The following is a 23,379-nucleotide window of genomic DNA, read 5'->3' as shown; positions in this document are numbered from 1 at the left end:
GGAAAAAGACAATACTAGGACTGCTTTTCTGCTTCAAACAACAAGCACTTCTTCTAAATACCGACACAAAAATAACTGGAGTATGTGAACATGTTTTTTGTGTTTAAAAAATATTTATTCCCTGTCTAGATATAAAAAAGGTCAAGATAGCTTAGGACATTAAAACAATACAGATAATTGCAAATAAAGACACGACAGGAAATAGAGGTTTGGGGCAGAAGCCAAGCACCATAGCTAGTAGAAGCGAAAAGGGAAGTCTGTGACATTATATAATTTTATTGTCTCAAAAAAGAAGGCGTACACTCCTAGACATCTAATTAGAGCAAGTGTTTTCTGATCCTGAGTCATCATGAAGATTCGAGTAGTTTTCTCTTGCACTGATTAAAGGAGAAGGACGCCATGTTAAGTCTTAAAGGGAGAAAAGATGGCTAACGTTTGGTGAGTATCTATTTGGGCACAACTTCATCTGAGGCAATTTTACATTGCTTAAACACATCCTCCCAAGAAACTTCTACTGTATACTTCAATCCTAGCACTTACTGAAATTATACTTTTGTTCCTCTCTAATTTCTTTTCTGGAGGTACGTGGGCCTCTCACTGTTGTGGCCTCTCGCGTTGCGGAGCACAGGCTCCGGATGCACAGGCTCAGCGGCCATGGCTCACGGGCCCAGCCGCTCCGCGGCATGTGGGATCTTCCCGGATTGGAGCACGAACCCGTGTCCCCTGCATCGGCAGACGGACTCTCAACCACTGCGCCACCAGGGAAGCCCCTCCTCTCTGATATCTTGATCAACTTTTCTTACCATTCATATCTCTGTCAAATGTCCGCCTCCTAGATGGAATCTTTTCTGGCTATTGTTTCTAAAGCAGCCATATTCCCACAAAGTCACCTGATCCTTCTGCTTGATTTTCTTCGTAGTTCCTATCGCTTACTTGAATTCATATTAAATTAGTTCTTGATTTCCTTGCTTATTTTCTGAATATTTTACTAAAATATAAGCTATGAGGACAGGAAATTTGTCAGCCTGGTTCAAAGATTTATCCTTAGCCCTTAGGACAATGACTGACATAGAGTATGTGCTCAGAATAAATACTGGGTCAATAATGAAGGAATTTTTTTATACCTGACTCCAGCACAAAGCATAGGGCCTAACAGGTATTCTAAATATGTTTGCCGAATTGAATTGACTTTCCAAAATTATCTTACCAGTGAGGAAACTGGACTTAAGGAAATTAAGTAATTTTCTGAAGTTCACATATTTAATAAGTGGAGAATCTAGAACAGGAACCCACGTGTGTGCAGACATCGTGTATCATTCAACAGTGCTTCAGAGAGCTGTGAGAATAGAGTCCAGGCATGTGGATTTCTGGCAATGCCGCTTATTAGAGGATGAAGCTTAGAGAATCTTGAGAGACGAATAGTTAATCTCAAGTGAGATAGAATGAAAGCCAATTCATGAGTCATTTCTGTGTATTATTAACTGAAAAAAGATCCACAGGCTTTACCAACTAGATGTAGGTGATGCAGAATTAATATTATGGTGTAGAAGTTTAAGAACTCAAAATATATTTTCTTTCAGTAAGCCAGCCCACTTGCACATGGAAGTGGGCCAAGGGAGTACCTTTTGGAAGCACTGAATTTTTCCTTAAAAGGAGCCTTGAAATGGACCCAGCTCTTGACAAAACTGTACTTGATATAAAGTGTTCCATTGCTTCATTATACAACATGGAAAAGGTAGAAAAAAATTTAAAGACACATTTTAATAATGGAAACGAGTTGACCAGAAATGTTTCTGTGTGCCCTATGAAATACTTAATTCTTTTGAAAAGTAGTTTATCATGACGGCCAATCATGATGAGTGGGCTGCAAAATGCAGCCAAAGTACGTGAATGAATTGACCTGCTGAATGAGGGTTTTAGTATTGTTTACCTGAATAATAACGTTTACCAAATATACATGGTAATCATTTTTACTAAGCTGCTGCTTCTGACGGTGAATAACTACTGTCAGCTGCTTCTGAAAGTCTGCTCCTAGTTAGACATAATAAAAAACATACATCAGCAGAGAATGATTCATGATTTCCTGGTGTAGTGGAAATAACGTGTGCTATAGAGTCAGTCCAGCCTAGTTTGAAATTTTAATTATGCCACTTACTAGAGGAAGTTACCTCTCTCTGCTTCATAAAATTGTTCTGAAAAGGAAATGGAGTAATTTATGTGAAGTATCTACCTGACCCAGCGCCCGCCCAAAGTAGATGGGACTCAACAACTCTTCTATAACCTAGACACAAATTCCAAAATTATGCGTCCCACATTTAGTCCAAGCCAAAGCATTAGGAAAGAATTCGATCTTCATTTGTATCTCTTTAGGAACATGAAATGCACCCTAATTCAAAGCTCACTTTAATATTTCCTAAACCCCTTCTTGTTTCCTCCCCAATTTTCATGTCCCCACAGCTTCTCTGATGCCTTCCACTTAGCACTTTTCCTCTCTCAAATAACGATAACAATTAAAACGTATTTCTTTGACACCCGTTCATGTAGTTACTGGATTTGTTTCATTCATGGTTGGTGTCTGCTAAACGCTAGGGGCAAGTATCCAGTTGCTTATAGGGAATTTCATTATGATATGCTCCTGCATAGTAAAAGTAAATCAAGGCATTCAGCCTTCAATCCAAAACTGGGCTTCGTAGGATTGTAGGAAATTTTATTCAAAGATTGAAGAATGAAGTTATCCTGAGCTACTAGAGACTGGAAAACCCTTCCCGTCTGCTAAAATCTTCCCAGCATCTTGACCCTGAGCTCCATCACTCAAACTTGTTTTTGGTGTGTGGCCAAGATAGCCACAGAGAAAATCAGAGAGATCTTTTTGGGTTACAAAGAAGTCCAAGTTTGCTTAATAAATCTTGGCTATAATTTGTTTCCTCTTCAACTTTGAAGTAGAACAAGACCTGTCCTTCAAGTCGCATTCTTCTGTCTGCTGATGAAAGGCTCATAGTGAACACAGGGCTGGAGCACTTTCAACCCTCTTATTGATTTGCAACCCTAGATCCCAGCCCCTATCCACTCTGCTATACATTTGTTCTAGGTATCTTCCAAAGAAATCAAGTCAAGATCACTTTATATCGGAGAATCCTCCCAATAGTTCCTCACTTAATCTCTGCCATTTCTCAGCATTTAGAAACTAACACTTTTGCAGCATCTGGATTCCATGAGTATCCAAGACTTTAAGCCTCTGCTCGTATCCCAGGTCCAGTGTTGTCTGAAAGTCTTTGTTTTCTGGCAGAAAGTAGCCACTGTGAGTATTTCCAAAGCCTACTTAATTGTGAACCACAAGATGGCAGCCATGTTTCGGGCCTTTCATCTCTGAGGAAGTATGGGGCAGCATCCCTAAACCCATGTGAGTAGCTCTGATAGTGGTGTCTTCTTTCTATGCAAATTATATGTCTATAGAAGTTGAGTTTTAAATTAATTTTCATTTCACAACTTCATAAGTGAATTTTGAAGGTTACACATAATGTCATAAAGATCTGTCTTTCTTCTTAAAAAGATCCACTCTTTCTTCCTAAAATATCCAGGTATGCTTCCCCAAAATACAAATTCCAACATCGGTATTGTATCTACCATGTCTCTCTAATATTGAAGTTGTGCTCTTAGACCCATAACATCTAATGTTCGGACAATGGGCACATTTTCCCCCACAGAATTCCAGAAGTAAGGTGGACAATTTCTCTGACTCAATTCTAGAAAGTAGTGTTTTAATCTGAGATGTAGTTAAGCATATCACCTAAAAGTCAAACTCTTTAAGGAACACCAAGATATAAAAGCTGAAACCCAATAAGAGCCCAGCACATTTTCTTGCTTTACTGAGAAGCACTTGTGTAAGTTTGAGGTGTATGACATTATGACTTGGTGCACGTATATATTGTAAAATGATTACCCCAGCGTGGTTAGTCATAACATCCATCACTTCACAAAACTACTGTTTTGTGGTGGGAACATTTAAGATCTACTCTCTTAGCAACTTTCAAGTACATAATATAGTATTGTTGACTGTAATCGCCGTGCTGTACATTACAACCCCAGAACATATCCATCATATAACTGGAAGTTTGTGACATTTGACCAATAGCTCCCCATTTCCCATCCACCAGCCCCTGGCAACCACCACTGTACTCTCTGTTTCTCTAAGTTTAGCTGTTTTAAAAATGGATTCCATGTCTAAATGAGACCGTGCAGTATTTAAGGTCCCACCTTTAATAGAGTTGTATTCTAGGAAGCACAGTAACATTCTCAAAAGTCCTTTCCTTTGTATTTACCTTGCACCCTATCACCTGCTTTCACTAGGAAATGGTAATGCCTGACGTAGAAAAAACTGTGTCTATATATTCTGAGCCCATCAGTATTTCATATCATTCCTCAAAGAGCAAGCTGATTCCTAACAGTTCTGCCATCAGAACAAGTTTGAAGTCCATTGCCCTAAACTATTCAGCTCCCAAGTTTATAATCAGCTTACTCCTCCTATACAGTTTTCCTCCTCTTCCACTCCCCTTAATGTCTTTAGCTAAGGTATAGGAGGTGTTTGTTATGACTCTGATAAAGGATAGAGATCTGTTCTTAGCCCGTGGAGGACCTAGAGTGTACCTGTTTTCTTGCTCCCTCCCCAGCCGGTGTCATCAATCGCATCACGTGTGGGTGCACACACACACGCACAGTCAAGCACAGGCACACACGTATGCTGCATGCAAGCACACTGCCCAGCTGCACTGCATCTCCGTGGTGCTGTCCTATCTCCTTTCTCGTCTATCCTCTTTAGTTTCCTTTCTTTTTCTATGATTATTCGATAGTTTCTCTTTTGAACTTTGTTTTCTTCGTTGATCTTTGCAAAATAGAACAGAACTAGGTTGGCTTAATATGAAAAACTAGGTTATGGATCAGTTTCCAAACCCAGTTCATTACCAGAATCCTAGTAAAAGGTTAAAGAATACATGTTGGCAGGTCCGCTCGCATAGATTAGTAGGCCTGGTGTGAAGTCCAGATACATGTACTCTAAAAAAATGCCCCATGGGTGATTCTAATGGCCAAACCTTGTGCCTTTTAGCTTTAAATTCCCAGTACCTAGCTCAGGGCCTGGTTAGTAGATGTTAATAAACGTATTAATTACACAATTATTAATTAATTGATATTGTAGAAAATAGGAGTGATAGTTTACCACTATGGTAACATAGTGGTGGCATTTACCATTATGTTATAGAGCAGAAAGTTAAATATTCCTCAAGGAAGTATTTTCTTTTTTTTTTTTTTTTTTTGCGGTACGCGGGCCTCTCACTGTTGTGGCCTCTCCTGTTGCGGAGCACAGGCTCCAGACGTGCAGGCTCAGTGACCATGGCTCACGGGCCCAGCCACTCCGTGGCATGTGGGATCTTCCCGGACCGGGGCACGAACCCATGTCCCCTGCATCGGCAGGCGGACTCTCAACCACTGCGCCACCAGGGAAGCCCCAGGATTTTCTTATTATGAAAAACTTGGGGGAAATCTAAGTTCATCAGCAATGAACACGTTTACTTGAAGCAGAACTTCTCCAGTATTTTAATATACTAGGTGAAAAGTGAATCTTCAAGAGATATGCATATTATCAAACAATTGAGGGGCGGCCACGCGTCTGCCGCCTTTTGCGCACGGACATGGCGCTCGACCCCGCAGAGCAGCATCTCAGACATGTCGAAAAAGCTGTTTTGATCCCCAAAATAATGAGAGAAAAGGCCCAAGAGAGATGTTCTGAACAAGTTCAAGATCAAGACTAGAAAAGTACTTTGACATCAGGGGTGGCCTGGAACTTTCTTTAACCTGGATATATTCTCCAACTCACTGACTCCTTTCATCCCCTTGGGCCTTCTTTGATCATATTTCAATGTTTCTTTTGTATCAGTGTTTTCTGTGGCAGTCTTTTTGATCTATTGGCCAATAGGTAAGATTGGTTCTAAAGGAATTGTTTAAAGTATAAAGAAGCATGGATTGTTTATTTGACACATCACAGAACTGTCGTTAAATAACACAGAAGCTTGATAAAATGCCTGCCCTATCAGTCACACATTCCAAAGATGGGTAAATTAACAAAAAAAGAAATTCAAATTAAGAATGCTTAGGCTATTCTTTAGGATCTTTGCAGGGAGAGAACTAGCAAGACATCATTAAAACAAATTGGAGGGCTGCAGACTGTAAATGGCCAAAGTAATCAATCTTCTATCCAACTCTGTTACTTGAACCTGCCAAAAACTTTTCATTTGTTGTTTGAATTGTACGTGTATTATCACATATATTTTTGACATTTAACCGGTTCACCAATGTTAAGTCACACTGAAGTAGAGATTCAACACATCTTTAGACTGGTTTGGGTATATTAGGAGGATAATATATAAAATCACAAAGTATGATTATCTGTTAGGTATAAGAATACATTATATATTCTAAGAAATATAAAGAGATTTAAGGCACAGGTCCTCTTCTTTGGACCTACACTGGACTGTGTCATGGTCCCCAAGACCACCCCTGGGTTTGGTGATTTCCTACAAAGACTCATAATACTAAGTATGTCGTCATACTGAAGCTAAGATTTATTGGAGCAAAACCAGCAAAGGGAAAAGGCACATGGGACAAAGTCCAGAGGAAACCAGGTACAAGCTTCCTAGAGTTCTCTCCTGGTAGAGTCACTCAGCGTGAGCTTAATTCCACCATGGTTAAATTGTGACAACGTGTGAAATGTTGTCTCCGGGTGATCTCATTAGAGACTCAGTCCTCAGACTTTTAACTGAAAGTCGGTCACGTGGCAGCCTCTGCATAGCATGTACCCAAATTCCAGACTCCCAGAAGGAAAGCAGGTGTTGAACACAAACCATGTGGTTTACCCAGACAGTTTATAGGCGCAGTGAGTGGCTCTCATCAATTAGGGAATGGCAGAAACACTCCCCAAATCCAGGTTCTGATGCCAGCTAAGGGCCAGCCTTGTAAGCAATCCTTTCTAAGGAGAGCGGTGTCAGCCTGCCATGGTAACTCTTTTCTGCATATGGACACAGTAAAAGTTTTATGTATTTAATAACTTTACAATAATTAAATAATTATGCATTCAATCAAAGTTATTATGTAGGTCTATTGGGCCTGATGTCATGCCAGTGGCATCATGAATAATAGAGCTCTGTCACAAGTACAGCTGAATGATTTTTAAAACAACTGAGCGAAGTATATGATATGGTCATTACTCATTGACTTAGTCGTTCTCAGTTACATTTATTAATTCACACTTCTCTTGCAGGACTTAATGATTGTCTTGACTTATTGGTCTTGTTTCTTAATAATGGCAATTTTGTAATAAAATTATCTATAATTGGACATCAGTACTCTTGAATAAAATGGCTAGTACTTCTTTCACAAAGAAAGGTGCAGTATGTTTTAGTTTTAGAAGTTAAGCTAAATCTTTAATTGACTAAACTAGTAAGGAATATAGTCAGAGCAGATGAATCTAGTATTTTTAACAACTGATTTATGCAACTCATCTCTGAAGGTATAAGAGTGAAAAGTCTACATCTGAACACAAAACCAAAAAATTACATGGCTTGAAACTTAGAAATATTGTTAAAATGAGTAAATATTATTAATAAAAATGGGAGTTATAACTTCAAAAAAAAAAAAAACTTAGTTGATTCTGTATCCATCTTTTTTTTTTTTTTTTTTTTTTGCGGTATGCGGGCCCCTTACTATTGGGGCCTCTCCAATTGTGGAGCACAGGCTCCAGTTGCACAGGCTCAGCGGCCACGGCTCCCGGGCCCAACCGCTCCGCATCATGTGGGATCTTCCCGGACCGGGGCATGAACCCGTGTGCCCTACATCGGCAGGCGGACTGTCAACCACTGCGCCACCAGGGAAGCCCTGTATCCATCCCTTTTAAGTTACTTTTTTTTTTTAAACAACTTTATTGGAGTATAATTGCTTTACAATTGTGTGTTAGTTTCTGCTTTATAACAAAGTGAAGCAGTTATACATACACATATGTTCCCATATCTCTTCCCTCTTGCGTCTCCCTCCCTCCCACCCTCCCTATCCCACCCCTCTAGGTGGTCACAAAACACCGAGCTGATCTCCCTGTGCTATGCGGCTGCTTCCCAATAGCTATCTATTTTACATTTGGTAGTGTATATATGTCCATGCCACTCTCTCACTTTGTCCCAGCTTACCCTTCCCCTCCCCGTATCCTCAAGTCCATTCTCTAGTAGGTCTCCGACTTTATTCCTGTCTTGTCCCTAGGTTCTTCATGCCCATTTTTTTCTTTTTTTTTTTTAGATTCCATATATATGTGTTAGCATACGGTATTTGTTTTTCTCTTTCTGACTTACTTCACTCTGTATGACAGACTCTAGGTCCATCCACCTCACTACAAATAACTCAATTTCGTTTTTTTTATGGCTGAGTAATATTCCATTGTATATATATGTGCCACATCTTCTTTATCTATTCATCTGTTGATGGACACTTAGGTTGCTTCCATGTCCTGGCTATTGTAAATAGAGCTGCAGTGAACATTGTGGTACATGACTCTTCTTGAATTATGGTTTTCGCAGGGTATATGCCCAGTAGTGGGATTACTGGGTCGTATGGTAGTTCTATTTTTAGTTTCTTAGGGAACCTCCATACAGTTCTCCATAGTGGCTGTATCAATTTACATTCCCACCAACAGTGCAGGAGGGTTCCCTTTTCTCCACACCCTCTCCAGCATTTATTGTTTCTAGATTTTTTGACCATGGCCATTCTGACTGGTGTGAAATGATATCTCGTTGTAGTTTTGACTTGCATTTCTCTACTGATTAATGATGTTGAGCATTATTTCATGTGTTTGTTGGCAATCTGTATATCTTCTTTGGAGAAATGTCTATTTAGCCCTTTTGCTCATTTTGAATTGGGTTGTTTGTTTTTTTGTTATTGACCTGCATAAGCTGCTTGTAAATTTTGTAGATTAATCCTTTTTCAGTTGCTTCATTTGCAAATATTTTCTCCCATTCTGAGGGTTGTCTTTTTGTCTTCTTTACGTTTTCCTTTGCTGTGCAAAAGCTTTTAAGTTTCATTAGGTCCCATTTCTTATTTTGTTTTTATTTCCATTTCTCTAGGAGGTGGGTCAAAAAGGATCTTGCTGTGATGTATGTCATAGAGTGTTCTGCCTATGTTTTCCTCTAAGACTTTGATATTTTCTGGCCTTACATTTTGGTCTTTTTTCCATTTTGAGTCTATTTTTGTGTATAGTGTTAGGGAGTGTTCTAATTTCATTTTTTTACATGTAGCTGTCCAGTTTTCCCAACACAACTTATTGAAGAGTCTGTCTTTTCTCCACTGTATATTCTTACCTCCTTTATCAAAGATAAAGTGACCATATGTGCGTGTGTTTATCTTTGTGCTTTCTATCCTGTTCCGTTGACCTATATTTCTGTTTTGTGCCAGTACCATACTGTCTTGATTACTGTAGCTTTATAGTATAATCTGAAGTCGGAAGCCTGATTCCTCCAGCTCCATTTTTCTTTCTCAAGATTGCTTTGACTATTCAGGACCGTTTCTGTTTCCATACAGATTGTAAATTTTTTTGTTCTAGTTTGTGAAAAATACCAGTGGTAGTTTGACAGGGATTGCATTGAATCTGTAGATTGCTTTGGATAGTATAGTCATTTTCACTATGTTGATTCTTCCAATCCAAGAACACGGTATATCTCTCCATCTATTTGTATCATCTTTAATTTCTTTCAACAGTGTCTTTTAATTTTCTGCATGCAGGTCTTTTGTCTCCTTAGGTAGGTTTATACCTACATATTTTATTCTTTTTGTTGCAATGGTAAATGGGAGTGTTTTCTTAATTTCACTTTCAGATTTTTCATGATTAGTGTATAGGAATGCAGGAGATTTCTGTGCATTAATTTTGTATCCTGCTACTTTATCAAATTCATTGACTAGCTCTCGTAGTTTTCTGGTAGCATCGTTGGGATTCTCTATGTATACTATCATGTCATCTGCAAACAGTGACAGCTTTACTTCTCCTTTTCTGATTTGGATTCCTGTTATTTCTTTTTCTTCTCTGATTGCTGTGGCTAAAACTTCCAAAACTATGTTGAATAAGAGTGGTGAGAGTGGGCAACCTTGTCTTATTCCTGATCTTAAAGGAAATGGTTTCAGTTTTTCACCATTGAGGATGATGTTGCCTGTGGGTTTGTCATGTATGGCCTTTATTATGTTGAGGTAAGTTCCCTCTATGGCTACCTTCTGGAGGGTTTTTATCATAAATGGGTGTTGAATTTTGTCGAAAGCTTTCTCTGCATCTATTGAGATGATCATGTGGTTTTTCTCCTTCAGTTTGTTAATATGGTGTATCACATTGATTGATTCACATATATTGAAGAATCCTTGCATTCCTGGGATAAACCCCACTTGATCATGGTGTATGATTCCTTTAATGTGCTGTTGGATTCTGTTTGCTAGTATTTTGTTGAGGATTTTTGCATCTATGTTCATCAGTGATATTGGCCTGTAGTTTTCTTTCTTTGTGACATCCTTGTCTGGTTTTGGCATCAAGGTGATGGTGGCCTTGTAGAATGAGTTTGAGATTGTTCCTCCCTCTGCTATATTTTGGGAGAGTCTGAGAAGGATAGGTATTAGCTCTTCTCTAAATGTTTGACAGAATTCGCCTGTGAAGCCATCTGGTCCTGGGCTTTTGTTTGTTGGAAGATTTTTAATCACAGTTTCAATTTCAGTGCTTGTGATTGGTCTGTTCATATTTTCTATTTCTTCCTGATTCAGTCTCAGAAGGTTGTGCACTTCTAAGAATTTGTCCGTTTCTTCCAGGTTGTCCATTTTATTGGCATATAGTTGCTTGTAGTCATCTCTCACGATCCTTTGTATTTCTGCAGTGTCAGTTGTTACTTCTCCTTTTTCATTTCTAATTCTATTGATTTGAGTGTTCTCCCTTTTTTTCTTGATGAATCTGGCTGAAGGGTTATCAATTTTGTTTACCTTCTCAAAGAACCAGGTTTTACTTTTATTGATCTTTGCTATCGTTTCCTTCATTTCTTTTTCATTTATTTCTGATCTGATCTTTATGATTTCTTTCCTTCTGCTAACTTTGGGTATTTTTGTTCTTCTTTCTCTAATTGCTTTAGGTGTAAGGTTAGGTTGTTTATTTGAGATGTTTCTTGTTTCTTGAGGTAGGATTGTATTGCTATAAACTTCCCTCTAAGAACTGCTTTTGCTGCATCCCATAGGTTTTGGGTCATCATGTTTTCATTGTCATTTGTTTCTAGGTTTTTTTCTTTGTTTGTTTGTTTTTGCGGTACGCGGGCCTCTCACTGTTGTGGCCTCTCCCGTTGCGGAGCACAGGCTCCGGACGTGCAGGCTCAGCAGCCATGGCTCACGGGCCGAGCCGCTCCGCAGCATGTGGGATCTTCCCGGACCAGGGCACGAACCGGCATTCCTTCATCGGCAGGCGGACTCTCAACCACTGTGCCACCAGGGAAAGCCCTATTTCTAGGTATTTTTTGATTTCCTCTTTGATTTCTTCAGTGATATCTTGGTTATTAAGTAATGTATTGTTTAGCCTCCATGTGTTTGTATTTTTTATGGATGTTTTCCGTAATTGATATCTAGTCTCAAAGTGTTGTGTTCTGAAAAGATAGTTGATATGATTTCAATTTTCTTAAATGTACCAAGGCTTGATTTGTGACCCAAGATTTGATCTTTCCTGGAGAATGTTCCATGAGCAGTTGAGAAGAAATTGTATTCTCTTGTTTTTGGGTGGAATGTCCTATAAATATCAATTAAGTCCATCTTGTTTAAAAGATCATTTAAAGCTTGTGTTTCCTTATTTATTTATTTTTGTGTGATGTGTCTATTGGTGAAATTGATGTGTTAAACTCCCCTACTATGATTTTGTTACTGTCAGCTTCCCCTTTTATGGCTCTTAGTATTTGCCTTATGTATTGATGTGCTCCTATGTTGGGTGCATAAATATTTACAATTGTTATATCTTCTTCTTGGATTGATCCCTTGATCATTATGTACTGTCCTTCTTTGTCTCTTGTAATAGTCTTTGTTTTAAAGTCTATTTTGTCCGATATGAGAATTGCTATTCCATCTTTCTTTTGATTTCCATTTGCATGGAATATGTTTTTCCATCCCCTCACTTTCAGTCTGTATGTGTCCCTTGGTCTGAAGTGGGTCTCTTATAGACAGCATATATACGGGTCTTTTTTTTGTATCCATTCAGCCAGTCTATGTCTTTTGCTTGGAGCATTTAATCCATTTACATTTAAGGTAATTATCAATATGTATGTTCCTATTACCATTTTCTTAATTATTTTGGGTTTGTTATTGTAGGTCTTTTCCTTCTCTTGTGTTTCCTGCTTAGAGAATTTCCTTTAGCATTTGCTGTAAAGCTGATTTGGTGGTGCTGAATTCTCTTAGCTTTTGCTTGTCTGTAAAGGTTTTAATTTCTCCATCAAATCCGAATGAAATCCTTGCCTGGTAGACTAATCTTGGTTGTAGTTTTTTCCCCTTCATCACTTTAAATATGTCCTGCCAGTCCCTTCTGGCTTGCAGAGTTTCTGCTGAAAGATCTGCTGTTAACCTTATGGGGATTCCCTTGTATGTTATTTGTTGTTTTTCCCTTGCTTCTTTTAACATTTTTTCTTTGTATTTAATTTTTGATCATTTGAATAATTTGTGTCTTGGTGTGTTTCTCCTGAGATTTATCCTGAGTGGGACTCTCTGTGCTTCCTGGACTTGATTAACTATTTCCTTTCCCATATTAGGGAAGTTTTCAACTATAATCTCTTCAAATATTTTCTCAGTCCCTTTCTTTTTCTCTTCTTCTTCTGGAACCCCTATAATTTGAATGTTGTTGCATTTACTGTTGTCCCAGAGGTCTCTGAGACTGTCCTCAATTCTTTTCATTCTTTTTTCTTTATTCTTCTCTGCTGTAGTTATTTTCACTATTTTATCTTCCAGGTCACTTATTTGTTTTTCTGCCTCAATTATTCTGCTATTGATCCCTTCTAGAGAATTTTAAATTTCATTTATTGTGTTGTTCATCATTGTTTGTTCTTTATTTCTTCTTTGTCCTTATTAAATGTTTCTTGTATTTTCTCCATTCTATTTCCAAGATTTTGGATCATATTTACTCTCATTACTCTGAATTCTTTTTCAGATAGACTGCCTATTTCCTCTTCATTTGTTTGGTCTGGTGGGTTTTTACCCTGTTCCTTCATCTGCTGTGTATTTCTCTGTCTTCTCATTTTGCTTAACTTACTTTGTTTGGGGTCTTCTTTTTGCAGGCTGCAGGTTCATAGTTCCTGTTGTTTTTGGTGTCTGCCCCCATTGGGTAAGGTTGGTTCAGTGGATGGTGTAGGCTTCCTGGTGGAGGGGACTAGTGCCTGTGTTCTGGTGGATGAGGCTGGATCTTGTCTTTCTGGTCGTCAGGTCCACGTCTGGTGGTGTTTTTTGGGGTGTCTGTGACCTTATCATGATTTTAGGCCGCCTTTCTGCTAATGGGTGGGGTTGTGTTTCTGTCTTGCTAGTTGTTTGGCATAGAGTGTCCCGCACTGTAGCTTGCTGGTCATTGAGTGGAGCTGGGTGTTGGCGTTGAGATGGAGATCTCTGCGAGATTTTCACCATTTGATATTACGTGGAGCTGGGAGGTCTCTTGTGGACCAGTGTCCCGAACTTGGCTCTCCCACCTCAGAAGCAGAGCCCTGATGCGTGGCTGGAGCACCAAGAGCCTTTCATCCACATGGCTCAGAATAAAAGGAAGAAAAAAAAGAAAGAAAGAGGAAGATAAAATAAAATTTAATTTAATTTAATTAAAAAGTTATTAAAATAAAAAATAATTATTAAAAATTTTTTTTGAAAAGTAATAAAAGAAGAAAGAAAAAAAGAAATGAGAGCAACCAAACCAAAAAACAAATCCACCAATGATAACAAGTGCCAAAAACTATATTAAAAAACGAAACTGACAGACAGAACCCTAGGACAAATGGTAAAAGCAAAGCTATACAGACAAAATCACAGAAAGTCTACCACCTCAATTTTGGGATGATTCGTTGTCTATTCAGATATTCCACAGATGCAGGGTACATCAATTTGACTGTGCAGATTTAATCTGCTGCTCCTGGCTGCTGGGAGAAATTTCCCTTTCTCTTCTTTGTTTGCCCAGCTCCGGGGGTTCAGCTTTGGATTTGGCCCCGCCTCTGCGTGTAGGTCGCCTGAGGGCGTCTTTTGGGAGGTCTGAGGTCTTCTGCCAGCATTCAGTGGGTGTTCTGTTGGAGTTGTTCCACATGTAGATGTATTTCTGATGTATTTTTGGGGAGGAAGGTGATCTGCACTTCTTACTCCTCTGCCACCTTGAAGCTCCTCTAAGTTACTTTTTATTGTATTTTATTTTAGGGAGCATCTTGGTGGACCAGTTACACAGAAGACAGTTTAGAGAAAGTTACTCTGAGACTGCATTGGATACTGACAGAGCTGTCTGATGCTACACAACTGTGTGGGTTATTTGGATCAAATATTTTCAACTTTAACTGCATTTTGGAATTACCTGGGGAATTTTTAAAATTCACAGATGTCTTTGCCACACCCGAAGCCAACTTAATCAAAATCTCTAGGGATAAGGCCAGGTATTAGAGTTAAAAAAAAAATCTCAGATGATTCTGATGTGCTCATGAGGTTGAAAACCATTATTTAGAAAGCAAAATGTTAGATATATTCTAAGCTATCGGCTACCAATAATAGCTAACATTTATTGTAAATTTTGTGCTAAGCATTTTCCTCCTGTGTTCTGTAACTAAATCCTTGTGGTTATTTTGTAAGGCAGATGCCATTATTATCCTCTTTTGTGGATAATAAAAGTAAGGCATTAGAGAGAAAGAGCAATTTGCCCAAGGACGTGCAAGTTGTGAGTTAGGGGCTTCCTGTCTAGGCACTGTGATTCCAGAGTTTGGGCGTTTAACCACTACGTCCCTAAATTCCTCTTTTGACAGACTCTATATGCTTAAAACTAAGACGTTATCTTCACTGACTATGATAAATGCTAACAGGAACTCGAATTAATTCAGTGCTAAGTTCTTCTACCCACAAAATCAAATACTTTACTATTTTGATCATAGTAATATATTTTTGTAGTTTTTAATCTATTCCATCAGAGACTTCTGTTAATAGTTGTACACATAGAATGTAACAGAAGTTGTTCCCCGTCCTCCCTCCCACATTTGACAGTGAAATAGGGAAGTGATTTTGGCCAAATCTTCATGCGAGTAAAAAGACATTAAGGCTGATTCAGGTAGTCAGAATAACACAGCCCTGTTTTCTCTTGGGTTGTAAACTAAGTATAGAAAAAAAAATCTCTTAATCTAATTATCATTCCCTATTATAGCAAAACCTCAGGTGAATGGACGCCAAATAATGGCACTTTTAAATAATTGGGAACATTTTTTAACATTTTATTTCTTCCTCATTGAGAAGTAAAGGAAGAGCAAGTAGTTTGGAATCAGGGGCCTTCAAAAGGTTCATCGCTATTGTTCCTTCTTTTGAAATTCTATCCCACTAATTATCTGCATATTTAAATAATGTTAGTTTTCTCTTGGAATCCTTTAGAAATCAACACAGAGCTGGCTGGTATGACCTCAGAATCAGGAAGACAGCTAATCTTCCATTTGGAATTTAGGACATGCAAACCTGTATTGCTATTTATTCTTCTTTCTCTCTTAAACATCCATACTGTTGCTGCAATTAGATATTAAGTCCCTAGGGTCTGTACATTCTTTCCCTTTTGAGTCTCAGCTCCTAGCAATAAACACATAAGGATTGCTGGGTGATGATGGGAGGAATACAGAACCAATCTCCTGTGCAGCTGGCTTTTACAACTGTGACATACAAGAAAATTGATATTCTTCAGGAATTTTAAGGTCATTATTGACATATGTTTACTATGCAGTATTTACAGTGCTATTTTTAATATTTATTTTTAAATATTTAGGCTGTAACATGTGATATCATTCTTTCCCTGTGTTTACACTATATTAATGTTACAGGCTATATCATATCTCCCCTCTCCCCAAATTCATATTTGAAGTTCTAACCCCAAGTATCTCAAGATGTGACTGTATTTGGAAATAGGGTCTTGAAAAGGCAATTCGATTGAAATGAGGTTATTAGGGTGGGCCCTAATCCAATATGACTGGTGTTTTTTATAGGAAGAGGAGACTGGGATACTGACAGGCTCAGAGAGAAGGTCATGTAAAGACACAGGGAGAAGACAGCCATCTGCAAACCAAAATAGTTGCCTCAGAAGAAACCAACCCTGCCAACATCTTGATCTAGGACTTCTGGCTTCCGGAATTGTGAGAAATTTCATTTCTATTGTTTAAGTCTGTGGTACTTTGTTATGACAGGCCTAGCAAACTAATACAATTAATTTAGCCTATTATAATCTTATGAGCCTACTTGCTGTTCCAGGTAAAATAATAATGTCTTACATTTCTTTAGTACTTTTAGCATTATTAAGTTATTCAGCATTCTATTTTGTTGTCTGTTTGGGTTTCCATAACCCGTGGACAGAATACAAGGTAGATCTCTATTTCTCCTTCTCTCCTTTCCTGGAACAAAATTTAACCCAAAATGAACAAAGCAAATGGCGTCCTTCCTGATACCTAGGTGTGAATTTATGTAAAGATGAATTTTTATTTGGGAACTTTTAAAAACTAACCTTCTGTTTTGAAAGGAAAAAAGAAAGGATTCTTCCCAAAATATATACAACAAGATACAAATATTTAGGAACTAAGTATGATGATTTTTAATGTCACCCTAAAGCTCAGATTAGCCATCGGAAGGCTTTGGTGCAGAACCTGGCCCTCTTGGTGATGGATGTCAGATCTAGAGGCCTGTGTGGGCTCCCAGAGTTTTGAACATTAAAGACTGGGATGCTGTACAAACTTCCTGAAAACTTTTACTGGATACCAAACATAGTTTTTTAAATTGGCCTTCAAATATGTCCTTGTAAAAGAATTCCACACCAGATATCAATAAGTACCAATAATTTTTAAGGGTCTAATTTTGTTGTGTAACAGACATTTTCTGTATTTAAATCTTTCTTTTTTCTCCCCTCCATCATACAATGTCTTTTAGTTTTGCCCTCTTCTCCTTTAACAAACTTCCATTTCTAACCGTAGCTCAGTAACTTTATCTCTTTAACTTCATAACTTATAAAATGGGTAGAATAATAACCCTTGCTTTATAAACATTGTTTTCAGGTTGCAGAGGGTGAAACACATCAAGCATTTACTAGCTTGATGTTCATATTCTAGGAACTCAAATAACTGTGAGCATTATTATTATAATAACAATTAGAATATCTTTCAGTAGGTCTCTATGTATGTAACTATTTGTGAATTCACATAAAGATAAATTGTCATGTGGAGCAGTTATAGAATAATTTTCAATATACTTGAAAAAATAGTTAAAAGATTTGTAGATAATATAAAGAAATGAGTATTTCAGATAATGTAGTGAAAAGCTGTTTATATGCAATATTTTGCTTAATCTTCAGAAAAACCTTCTGAATAGGTATTATTAGAATAGGTATTATTAACTCCTTTTTACAGGTGTGAAATCTGGGTCTCAGTAGGAACATCCATGACCTGTTCCAGCAAAATCAGACAGAAGTTAGTGAAGCTCAGCTTTGCACAGTGGCTCTATCTTAGCCAATGAGGTTTATCCGAGGTGCAATTATTGCTAATTGAAAACTTTTCTCTAACGCTGAAAGGACGTGACATATAGTCAGCCTTGGCAATGTTTGAGAGTCTCTACAGAGACTGAATTAAAAAAAAAAAAAAAAAAGTTAGGGAAGCTGGAGCTCAAACTCAGGCTTTCACTTCAATCCAGTGTTCTTTCCAGTCTGCCACAGGTGAATTTCAGGGATTTTTAACTGGCCGTTCCTGCTTGTTAAGCTCCAAAACAAATCACAACATAGAAATATTGTGTGCTGTACTATTTATTTTATTACCTTCTATTTTTCAATAAATAACAAACTGTAATGATATACTTGGGGCTCTTAACTTTCTAGCCTGGGAGTCATTATTGGTAATTCAACACCTAATTCTCTCCCACTCCTGAGGCTCCTCTTACAACACAGGCGATATGTCAGCTGCTCTCTGAGGGACATCATTAGACACAGTGAGAGTAAGTCCTTGCTATGTCTCCTGTAACGATGGGAGCTTGTTGTTCATTCCTTTTAAAAGGATCCCCTCTCTTCCTCTCAGATTGCAAATCAAAACTTGACAGGCTTCTTTACTAATGCTTCATTTTTCCCCCATAGATACTGTCAATTTTGTAATTAAATACAGTTTTCTCCTTGATGGCTCAAGCTTAGAGAACATTTTAAGTTCATCCTTTGCAAGTGGATACCACCTCGTGTATCTTGTGTCTTGCCCTCATTCCTGGTTCCTTCTTTCTTTCCTCCTTCATGTTCTTTTCCTTCCATTCTTCCTACAAGTTGGATATTATTTTTATTTTGCTACTACACTGTATCTTTGTATATACCTAGAATCCTTCCTGAACAAATCAATCAAGCAACGGTGGCTTTTGTATGTAATTAACCGTCTGATTTCAGGATACCTGGCTGTTCCAAAGAAAAACCCAGGGATGTCATGTTTTTTATTTTGTTTTGATTCACCCAGCTGACTTACAGGGTAACAACCTTGGGATCTAAAAATAAGAGATTCAGCACTGCTTCTGAGCAGCAAATATGCTCATAAAGTGATTAAGTATCCCTGCAGAAAGTTGTAAGCAAGTTTGTCTATGTGAGAATTATTAGGCCACAGAATACTTTGTTGAGGAAAAAGTAGGGAGAAAATAAAGCCTTTCTTATTAGTCATTTGAAAAAGAAAACTAGACAAGGCATTAAAAATTATACCATGGAAAAAATGCTCTGCTAAAAACTGGATTGACTGGAAAACCCAAGACTCTTAGTGAAATCTCCCATTCATAAATCAAATGGTTGGATGAAGATTCTGCTTAGCAAAAAAAAATAATAATTATTCCTTTACATAATATGTTAGTCTCTCACAAAACATGTATTTAAAATATTTCAAATAGTGCCATCCAACTGCCTTCCCTTTCCACTGACCTCCTACCCAGCACCTTTAAATTGGGCAGCAGGGGATGCTGTAGTGAACATATTATCTTTATAATTTCACAAGCCCCTCAGCTGGAGTTCAGGATCAATTCTCACAATTTAATCCTATCTGCCAAAGAATTTTTAAACTACATAACTGACAAATAACCTGAGCTGTAATTTATGGATCTTTCCTCCGTGGGAAATAGTTACAGCTGGTTTTTAATACAAATTGCCTTACAATGTTGTAAAAGCTGAGTGATCTTACCAAGACCAACTGACTCCAGAAACAAAAACAAAAAAATAAAACACAAGAGCAACATCAAAACAGTTGCTAAGCCTTGTGTCTCTAATAAAGGACAAATTCTGGACCTAGTTACATATTTCATCCTCAGCCTAATCTTATTATGTTTGTTTGTTTTTGTTTTGTTTTTTACATTTCATTGATACTCTTCCAATTCTTCTCCCAAAAAGGTATTATGGTCACACCATTGTTTATTTTCCTGATTGGAATATTATTGCTTTAGTAAAAAAGTCTATGTAATGCATTTAGATAGTGACATTCTTTGAGTTGCACATGTATACAGTTGACCCTTGAAAAACATGGGTTTGAATAGTGCTGGTTCGCTTACGCATGGGATTCTTCAATAGTAAGTACTACGGTACTACATGATCCAGGGATGGTTGAATCCAGGGATACAGAACGATGGATATGGAGAATGACTATAAGTTATATTTGGATTTTCAACTGCAGGAAGTGTTGGCACCCCTGACCCCTGCTTCGTTCAAGGGTCAACTGTATTTGGAAAAGATGTCAATTTTTTGCCTCATTTATGTGTCAAAACTCCATAATGCCTATCCAGATTTCCCCATGTATCCAGTTGCTTATTTGACATGCACATCCAGGCTCTTTGAAAGATGGACAGCAGATCTAAAACTGCATTCATCATCATCTTTCCCTATACCTCATCCTCTTTCCATGGTCCTATTTCACTGAATTCCATGGCTATTTTGCTTTCCCTCACTGAGTACATTCAATCCAATACCTCCTCTAAAGCTCGGAACTCCATCCTCTCTCCTTCCCCAGTGCTGTTGCAACCTCTCACCTGGATTAATGCACATGGGCTCCTGTGATGGTTTATTTTATGTCAACTTGACTGGGCTAAGGGATCCCAGATAGCTGATAAAACATTATTTCTGGGTGTGTCTGTGAGGATGTCTCTGGAAGAGATTAGCATTTCATTCAGTAGACTAAGTAAAGAGATTCACCCTCACCAATGTGGGGTGCATCATCCAATCTGTTAAGGGCCTGAATAGAATAAAAAAAGGTGAAACAAGGGCAAGTTCTCTCTCTTTCCTTGAGCTGGGACCTCCATCTTTGCCTGCCCTCAGACATCGAAGCCCCAGGTTCTTGGGCCTTTAGTTTCTGGGACTTAACTAGTAAGCAGCCCACCCCTCTCTACCTTGGGTTCTCAGGCCTTTGGAATTGAACTGAATTATTATAGCACCAGCTTTCCTGGTTCTTCAGATTGCAGGGAGCAGACTGTGGGACTTCTCGGCCTCCATATCCCTGTGAACTTGTTCCTATAATTAATCTCCTTTTATGTAAATCTTTATATCCTATTGGTTCTGTTTCTCTGGAGAACCCTAAGACAGCTCCCAACCTTGACTCTCCTCCTAGATTTTAGTCTTCCATTCTTTCCATTCATTCTCCAAAGGCAACCAGAAAGACCATCCCAAAGAGTCGACACAATCATGTCAGCCCCCAGTTTAAAACCCTTTGGTGTGGTTGTTGGTTTATTTCTTTTTATTGTTTTAGACGTTTTAAGCTCCTTACATAGTTACAGGGCTCTTCCAGACTTGCTTTCTTCCTCAGCCTCACCCTTCACCTTCTGATGTCCATGATGATAGTCTTACCAAGTTACGTTTATTGTTATGAGGGCTTATATTCCCTTTGGCTCATTTTTGCTCCTACTCAGGCAAGAAATTTTCTTCCAATGACCCTTCCTCTACCAAGGCTCATTTAAGTGCCCCTGCAAGGTACTAGGATATGACTTTTCCTGTTATACTACTCATCCCACTGTACTTTTATTGTTTATTTCTTGTTTGTGTCTCATCCACTAGACTATAAGCAATGTGTCCTGTTCATCTGCAAATGCACAGCGCCCAACATGTTATTCAAGTCATACATTTTCAATGCAATTTTGCTTCTGACTCTTCAGCTTTCTTTTCATGTTTCTTCAATAACAATTCACGTTATAGCTTCATTGTTTAAAAGAGTTTTTAAAGTACTAACAGATATATTAAAGATTCAACTGCATATGAAATATAAAATATACTAGATGACTGTTCAATTTTGGCAAAAATTTAAACATACTCTGATTATGGGGACATCAAAAAGAAGCTATAATTTGCTAAAGATATTTATATACTACTAAAACCAAGATCTTTCAAAATCTTAGAGTATTTCCAGGTTGTGCCATTTCTTCTGGTTTGTTTTTTCTTCCCCTCCTTGGCAAGAATTGTTTTTTTTCCCTATTGAACATAAAATGTAGTCACTTTTTTTTTTTTTTTTTTTTTGCAGTACGCGGGCATCTCAGTGTTGTGGCCTCTCCCGTTGCGGAACACAGGCTCCGGACGCGCAGGCTCAGCGGCCATGGTTCACGGGCCCAGCCACTCCACGGCATGTGGGATCTTCCCGGACCGGGGCACGAACCCGTGTCCCCTGCATCGGCAGGCGGACTCTCAACCACTGCGCCACCAGGGAAGCCCTATAGTCACTGTTAACTTGATTATATGCTGCAAATGATAAAGCTAAAAAACGACTTTAAGAAGTTTTTCTTCTGCCCCTGGATAAGGCTATACTTAAAACTTTCTTCAAAGATAAATCTGTTTAAGAACAATCTTAGAGCTTCCCTGGTGGCACAGTGGTTGAGAGTCCACCTACCGATGCAGGGGATGTGGGTTCGGCCCCGGTCCGGGAAGATCTCACATGCCGTGAAGCGGCTGGGCCCGTGACCCATGGTCTCGGAGCCTGCGCGTCTGGAGCCTGTGCTCCGCAATGGGAGAGGCCACAACAGTAGAGGCCCGTGTACAGCAAAAAAAACCCAACCAACCAAACAAACAAAAGAACAATCTTAGAATGTATGTTTTAGGAGCAATATAACATGAACATTAATTATAACCGGTATGTATGTGAAGATAGAATACAATTCATTTATTCAGGCAATGAGTGATACTGCTTAACATTATATAAAATACTACAATGCATTTTATAGTAGACTCCTAAATAACTTCCTTTAAATACTGAAATATTTATGTATACATTCAGATAGCAAAGATAAAATATTGGTCACACTTTTCCATTTGGGAAACTTTAGTGTTTCTTTGAGGAACATGATAAAAATCTCAGTTTAACAAATAGTGTAAGTTTGTAGTTCATTCCCGGCTCTGTGACTTTTCCTGTTTAGTTTTTAGCTTACTTGGTTACATAACCATTGCTTTTGCTTAAAGGTCAGCCAAGAGTAAAGTTATATCTTGCTGGAGGTGAGATGTAAACAATGTCTGATCTTGCCCTGCCATTTTTCTTAAATCTTCCACAGAGCTGGGTGAAATTGTGCCAGTATTCATAAAAGAAGATTACGTTTTAGAATCTGTATTGTATTATTCAATAAATATTTCAAGGTGTCTGCAAACAGGGATTAATGGGTATTATATTTCAGGAAACCAGAAAGGTATCAACCTGAAGAATTAAATAAAACACTCATGTCTGATGCTCATATAAACTGTAACTTAAAATAAAATGTGTGTAAACTTCCTTTTCCTTTTGTTTCATTTTCCTGTCATAAGGTAATACAGAATAAAATGAAATGAGACCAAAATGAAAGGAGATTAAAAAGAACTAAATCTGACCTTCACAATGAAAAGTAATACCTCTCTTCAATCATCATTGTTAATAGTCAGCGATGGCGTCTGCATGCAATTAAAACATCTGGATGAAAAATGCATGGTTCAGAGTCTCAGTGGCACACTGCACATCAGTGCAATTGGAGACATCTGGACATGAAGGGACAGTACTGTAAAGTTTTTCAACTGAAATTTGTGGTGAGATATATATTAAAACATTCAATCATATTAAAAATGATTGGATTCTATGGAAATTTCTTGGCTTTTAAAACACATTCTATTTATGT

At 38.2% G+C, this 23,379-nt stretch overlaps 1 non-coding gene across 1 annotated transcript; it reads left to right on the top strand.

Moving 5' to 3' along the window:
- The first annotated feature begins 17,748 nt into the window (after window positions 1-17,748).
- Window positions 17,749-17,885, top strand: LOC116759915. The gene has a single exon (XR_004351582.1). It is a non-coding gene; the product is annotated as a U4 spliceosomal RNA (small nuclear RNA).
- The last annotated feature ends 5,494 nt before the right edge of the window (window positions 17,886-23,379 follow it).

This window comes from Phocoena sinus, chromosome 9 (genome assembly GCF_008692025.1).
Source record: "Phocoena sinus isolate mPhoSin1 chromosome 9, mPhoSin1.pri, whole genome shotgun sequence".
Classification (NCBI taxonomy): Eukaryota; Metazoa; Chordata; class Mammalia; order Artiodactyla; family Phocoenidae; genus Phocoena; species Phocoena sinus.
The sequence above is the reverse complement of the archived record's forward strand: the minus strand, read 5'-3'. Positions and strand labels throughout refer to the sequence as shown.